Here is a 6,824-nt window from a genome sequence, read left to right as displayed (position 1 = left end):
GAAACTAAGCGAGATACTCGTAGATATAGGGATATATAAATAATAATCAGGTTGGAGAGAGGAGTTGAAATCCGAGTGACTGTCCGTCCGTTGATACATATCTTGGCAAAACTTGGTGTGCGCGTTTGGAAAAAAAGTACGAGTTCGTAGATGGGCATTAGTAGGTTGCTGCCTCGCCTCCAAACTACCGGTATTCGCAAACTTATAAAGTGCCATAACTAAGCACTAAATTAAGATATAAAACTATTATTTGGCATAAAACTATTATTTGGCACAGGGATTCGCACCAGCAAGGAGCAACTGTGGGCAAAAAGTAGGCGCTGCCCTCACCCCCTATTAAGTCTAACAAAAATCTCTCTTAAACCACTTAAGCTCCAACTACAATCAAAATATTATAAGAACTCCCACCGACAGTGTGAAATCGGATGGTAACTTAGCCCACTAGCCCCACGATAAATCAATAACTAAATACACCGGAGACAATAAGTTTTACAATCGAGAGAAGGTACCAACCTTTACAGCAAGCCACTTTACGAGCAAAAAGTGTGCAAAATCAACAAAAATTGTTCCCGAGTATGTGGACCCGAGCATCTCTAGCATCCTTTTTACCGAAAATATTGGTCAGTGTGTCAGACTTATAACTGAAACTTAGAGAGAACCTCTCCGGATAGTAGTAGGTAGCACACAGACAAATGGGGTTGAATAGAAACAATACTAGCCCCCTCAAACCATATATAAACATTTTCGAACTTCCGGGTGGCTCTATACCTTATTTATCGCCTAATGTGGGAGTTATTTTAGTAAAATTGGGACAGCATTATTTTGTTATGACTGTGCACACTGGTGTTTATAATAAATATAATCGGGAAGGAGTTGGCCCTAGACCCCATGTACTTGAAGGTACTTCGCTGGCTTTAATTCTTGTAAGTGGGAAGAGTATAAAATTCTCGGCTATAGCAGAACTTAGCTCCTGCTTACTTATTATTATTGTTGTTGCTGTGGCGTAAAATAGCAGAATTTGCATGACAAGTTTCTCAAGACTTTTTCACTTTTATTTCACCGTCGACAAGCTTTTTATGTATGTTACGCAACTCAACTCATTAGGGATGCTTCACTGCATAAAGCAAGAAACGAAGGGACAGCAAAGCAGCGAATGGTAAACGCTAGGAAAAAGGATAAAATGCAATAAGAAGCCTTTAATTCTGTTTTGAGCGTCAGCTACCACAATGCAAGTGAGATTTTTATTAAGCACAGAAATTACTGCTAGTAAAACACATAGCTGCGAATGAAAAAGTGCAAAGTCTTCGTGCCAACTTTCGTGCAATTTATTTGCCAAGCTAAAGTGGATGGACAACGAAACACAAACTCAAGCGAAGATATGGCTTATCTGTGATAATTCGATTTACTTCGCTTCATCTTCCTCATCTTTGTTTTTGTTCAGTCGACGCACCTACCTGCTTTTGCACTCCTTTGTTAGAGCCATTTTGCCGCTTGAGATATTAAAATGTCTTACGTGGCGAAAAACTGCATCGTCATCATGAACAACAACAACAACGACTGAAGTGATCAGTTGGATAATAATGTTTTCTGGAGCAGCGGGGCGTATGCGTAACCTCCGAATGGGTTTTGTTTTGCCAGTAAACTGAAAACTGTTTCATTCTGCCACACCAGTTTTCTCGCCTGTACATACATATGTATGGCCGTCGTATGTTCGTTTAATTGTTTTTTTCTTGCTTTTGAAAGCGACGCTTGGAGTTGAAAACATAGAACCCCGCATCGATAGCGACGAAAAGGTGCAAACGACCAAACCAAACCAAATTCGCATCCATATTCTCATTTATAATAAATTCGCTTTACCACTACTCGTGTGTATCATTTCCGTTACACTGATCGTTGTGGTTGCTGAAATAGAGCAGATGGAACACCAAAGGCGAGGCAGGGCAGCGTGCAGCGTGCCGCGTGCCGCTTGGCTGTGGCTTTGCTTTGCAGTTGCTTTATTTGGATTTTACGCAACTCATAACTGTTTTCATTGCCATTGGCGTTAGCGTCACTGAGGTTCTTGTTATCGTTAACATGACACAGCTCGGCCAGTAACAAAAACAGAGGTTGTTAAAGCGGTAGCAGAGCGATGGTTTCTAGGCATTTACTTGGATGAAGAGGAATCAGTTCGGATAAATTGGAGCCTCTTTGTATTTTGTATTGCTTATTTTAGCAATTGCATTTTCACATGCTATCATTTTAAACGTATTCAGTTTTGATAAACAATTTTATAGTAAATTGCTGGCTGAAGGTAATCAAACAACTACTTCCAAGTATAGTACACTTTGGATACAAATTATTTACACAAATTTAAATAAAGTTTATTGCAAATGAAAAAACCGTTAACGGCATGTTAATATATAAAGTGTCTTTTCATTTACTCATAGTGACAACTTCATTAAAAATGCTTTTGTTTTTCTCTCTTCACAGAAAATTGTTTAGAAAATTTTAAGCCCAAAAATAGAGAACTTTATTAAAATAAGACTCTTGTGTAAAGATTTTTAGGTACTGTGTATTAGATTTTTATGTTCGGTAGATCAATGAAAAATATCAAATGGTAACGTGCAGAGTCCAAGAAGACTTTTTTGCTATTTAGGTTGCAGTGAAGCCTTAAAGTACTTAAGCTATGTAATTAGAACTCGCTAAATTAGTAAAGCTACACAAAAAAAAAACTTAAAATGACTGCTAACGTACTTCTAAAAAGTTAGATATTATATTTTATAAAAAAAATAGACAGCACGTTGCATCAGCCATGCTAAGATTTCATAATTCATTCATCTGTTCACCAGTCAAAACAATACAACAGGATGTGGCACAGTTGGATAGGAAAATCCATAATTAAAGTAAAGTGAAATGTAAAAACATCCACCTTTGCAAATTAATCTCTAATATATGGTCTTCATTAAAATAAGAAATGAATGCCAAGTTAATCAACTCTATCAGTATTGAAATTTTATGTGTTCGAGTTTCGTCATGGAAACAAATTTATATCAAATACGCAATAATACTTCAAATCGTGATTTTACAGCTTAGATATTTCAATGACGATATGTATGAGTAATATGTTCCTTATTTGTATAATAGGAGTGAAGTTATTGATAAAATCATAATTACCATCGGTCACCCAGCACCAACGATATTAACCAGAGCCCAATGCTTCATGCACGTCTTTCATTCTACCACTCCATAACACTAAACTCCTCATGTAACCTTCGTTTTCGTAACCTTCAGGATCGGAATGTCGCCATTATGTATATGTATGTCTGGACACTTTATTCGCCGCCTGCACGCATTTAACAGCATTTGTATGCGCGTCACGTGCCACATCTAAGCCGAACAGGAAGCAGTGCGAAGGCCACGAAAATTCAGTGACTTTGTAAACTTTTACTCATTTCGTTCGAAATTATTTTGTTCCTCTCTCTTTATATCTCACTCTCATTCATTTAGCATTTATTTTTGCTTTTCCTTTCGCCGGGAAGCCCCAGACACATCTTAATTATCGTTTTCCTTATATCTTTACCATTATTTTTATACCGTTTTTTTTATACTCATTAAGCGTAATATTGGCATGAAATGTGCGAAAATTGGAGGCATATGAGAAACATTTGAATATGAATAGGACAAGCAAAGGGGCTTCTAAGCAATTGCATACTTTCATTTTGGGGATCTATTTTTACTACAGAACTTTTACCTTTTTTTAAACTCGAAGGGCTTCGTAGCGTGTTATTAAATTTTTGTGACGTAAATTATGTAATATGCATTTAGAAAAACAGCTGGAGTTTCGATTTATGTTCTTTTATGATTATCGAGGGGGCTGAACGAGAGAAATACCATAAAATAAATGAAAATTTAGAAAACAACGTAAAGAAATGTTAGAATGTAGATAAATCCTCAATACAAAATTGGTAATTTGTTGGAAAATACTTTAATTTGCAGGGCAAACACATGTAACATTTGTAAATGGTCGAAGAGTAAAGGGGAAGCAAAATATTGTGTATGTGTGTGTGGGTGATTAAGAAAAGAAGGGCTTTTTGTTTTCGGCGACAGCGTGAATTATTAAAGGAACATGCGGAAAGTGGAAGAAAACCGCAAGTAAATAGTATGTGTGTGCGTGTGTGTGAGGGCATAGAGCGATAACTTCCGGAATGAAATGATAAATGTTGTAAGAGTTTGCGTGTGTCAATTCTGTGGTTCTTAGAAAGCGTTTCTCGTTTCTTGTTTCTCAATATGCTTGCCAATGAGCTAGCGGTTGAAAACATGCTTTGAAAATTAAAGCGCCACGAAGCATTAAAGTGGCATTATTTTCTAATTACGCTCGCGGTATCGTCACGTCAGCTACTCAACTCAAGCGGTAAATGCCTAACGCCGGTGTAAATGCTTAGGAGTATATACTATGTGTGAATAAGTGCACTAGTGTGACTACAAATGAGAATACTCAGCGGAGGATAATCGCGACAAGCGTAGCATAACAATAGGCGTTGTCAGCGTTGGACTAATGAAAGCATTTACATTCACCTCTGTGAACACGCCTTACCTTGATGATTGTCTGCTATCCTCAGTTTTTTTAGTTTTTGTGCTGTTAGACGAACTAAAAAGAGGAAATTTACATTTCTATTGTCTTTCCAAGTTCCTCATATTATTATTATTATTATTTTTTTTTTTTTTTTTTTTTATCTGTGTTATTTACATCGACTTTTTAACATTTTCTTTATAAAAATTTACATTTTGTTCTTTCAATTAGCAATTTTATTTGGGAATAGAGATTGATATGAAAGAATTATGTGCTGAATGTGCATTGTAGAATACACATTTATACCACTGAGGTAATTGTGCCTGAAGTGAGTATAGTGAAAAGTGGAAGAGGCGGTGAAGATCATGGAAAGTCAAGGCCATGGCGATGTTCATGATGGAAGTATTATAAAAAATTCGTTCATTTTAGAGACTAAAATTTAGTTTCTCTGCTGAGTTAAAAAAAAAAAAATAATAATAATAATAAAAATATTTCAAAATTGGTAGCATGGAGTGTATAGTATACTCTTGAAATGGCCGCTTTCATTGTGAAGTATGAAATGAAGAAAAACTTTGTAAATAGAAAAATCTGTGACCTATGAGCGCCGTTATTGCCAGTACTTAGAAAACTTTGCTGTGAGAGTTTGTGTTTGAAATTTCTGTTGGCGTCAACCACTTAGACGAGGAGTAAATCGTAGGTATAAACCACGAGAGATACTTTTGCGTTCGTGCTTTTCGCTGCACGAATAAAGTTCAAATGAAACACTCCTTTATATCTAATATGGCAGAAGGGTGAAAACAGCAAAATCTCAAAATGCCTTTAAAAGTCGTACTCCGCGCAGATACACTGATTTACGAAAGTTAATGTTGTGTTAAGTGTTTGCTTTGAGTTCTGCCATGCCGAGAGGAGACATGTTTGACGTAGCAGCAAGCATCAAAAACAGTAATGCACATATTGTGGGCAACCTCTCGGTCGTCGCCGTGGCGTATACGTGATTCAAGAAATTTAAAACCGGAAACCATCAACAAAAATGGTTGAGTCGAGTTGAGTGGAAGGAAGACAGCGATGCCAGCAACATGAAAGGTCGAATCTCACACCTTTCGCACACTCGCTTACACCTCGAGGCGTTCCTAGCACTTTGAATGTGAGGACATCAAGGGCTGTGCTTATGGTTGTGTTTCGTGGTTGTGATGTCTTATTTGCTTCAGTTTGTTGCGGCAATCTTTACTAGCGATTTGTTACACGCTTTTTAAACCGGCTTGCGTTGCTATTGTTATATCTGTAATATAACGGTACATTTTGCCCTCATTGATAATTTGTATGATTGCCTTTATCGTTCTTGCTTGCTTTTTCTCTCCTGTTGTCACCTTTCTCTAACCATTATCTTTGCTCTTTACTTCCTTGTAAAAGCGTGTGCTTCTCGCTAAGTCGCCTTCCTCGTTGTCCTCAGTTATTGTGTTTCAAAATTGAATTTGTCTGCCCCATGCTGGCTTGGCTTTATTTTGGAAATAAGGTTAGCCCGATAATGAAGATGTAGTGGAAAATCACTAACAACACATTATTTGCAGCAGAATTTCTATTTACTCACCTGTTCGCTACTTTACGGGTCAACAAAGAACTGAAATTTGGTGGCTGGAGGATAAAGATTTGGAAATTTGATAAGCTAATAAAAGCCATGATAGAAGAGTTTGTGTGTGTGTGTGTGGCTGTCAGTAGCTGAGCGATTAAGCTGTTAAGTTAGTTGTTTCCTTTATTGTTGTTTAATGTGTGGTTAACGGTTCAGCTCTTTTTGAAAATTTGTTTATCAGAAACCATATGACGTTTTATGTAAGTGTTTATTGTGTCAGTATTGAAAATTCTCTTTTCGAAAAACTATTAAATATATAAAATAAGAAAGTTCTGTTATCATGAACACAAAAGATAAAAAGAAATAATGGTTTAAAGTCTCTCTTAAAATGGACCATCTTTAGAGACCAATATGCAGCTTACAATATTATAACCTTAAATTACAGCTAATTGAAATAGAGGCTAAAGTGACCCTAAACGAACACTAAACAAGGAAAAACGATAAGAGGAAAGCATCCGTCTTCACTAAGATTTTTAATGATAACGAGTCAAAGATCAAATCTTAATGTATACAATGCTGTCATTCAAAACTAGAGCGCAGACATTAAGATGTCATACCACGCTATTTAATATTTCAGCATGTCCTGATGATGATGAATGAAATGCAGAGTCAGTTGGGAAGTTTAATTTTTGGCTTGTTTGTCTCGTT

The sequence above is a fragment of the Bactrocera latifrons genome, unplaced genomic scaffold (assembly GCF_001853355.1).
Source record: "Bactrocera latifrons isolate USDA-ARS-PBARC rearing strain unplaced genomic scaffold, ASM185335v1 scaffold_390, whole genome shotgun sequence".
Taxonomy (NCBI): domain Eukaryota; kingdom Metazoa; phylum Arthropoda; class Insecta; order Diptera; family Tephritidae; genus Bactrocera; species Bactrocera latifrons.
Note: the sequence above shows the minus strand (reverse complement) of the source record.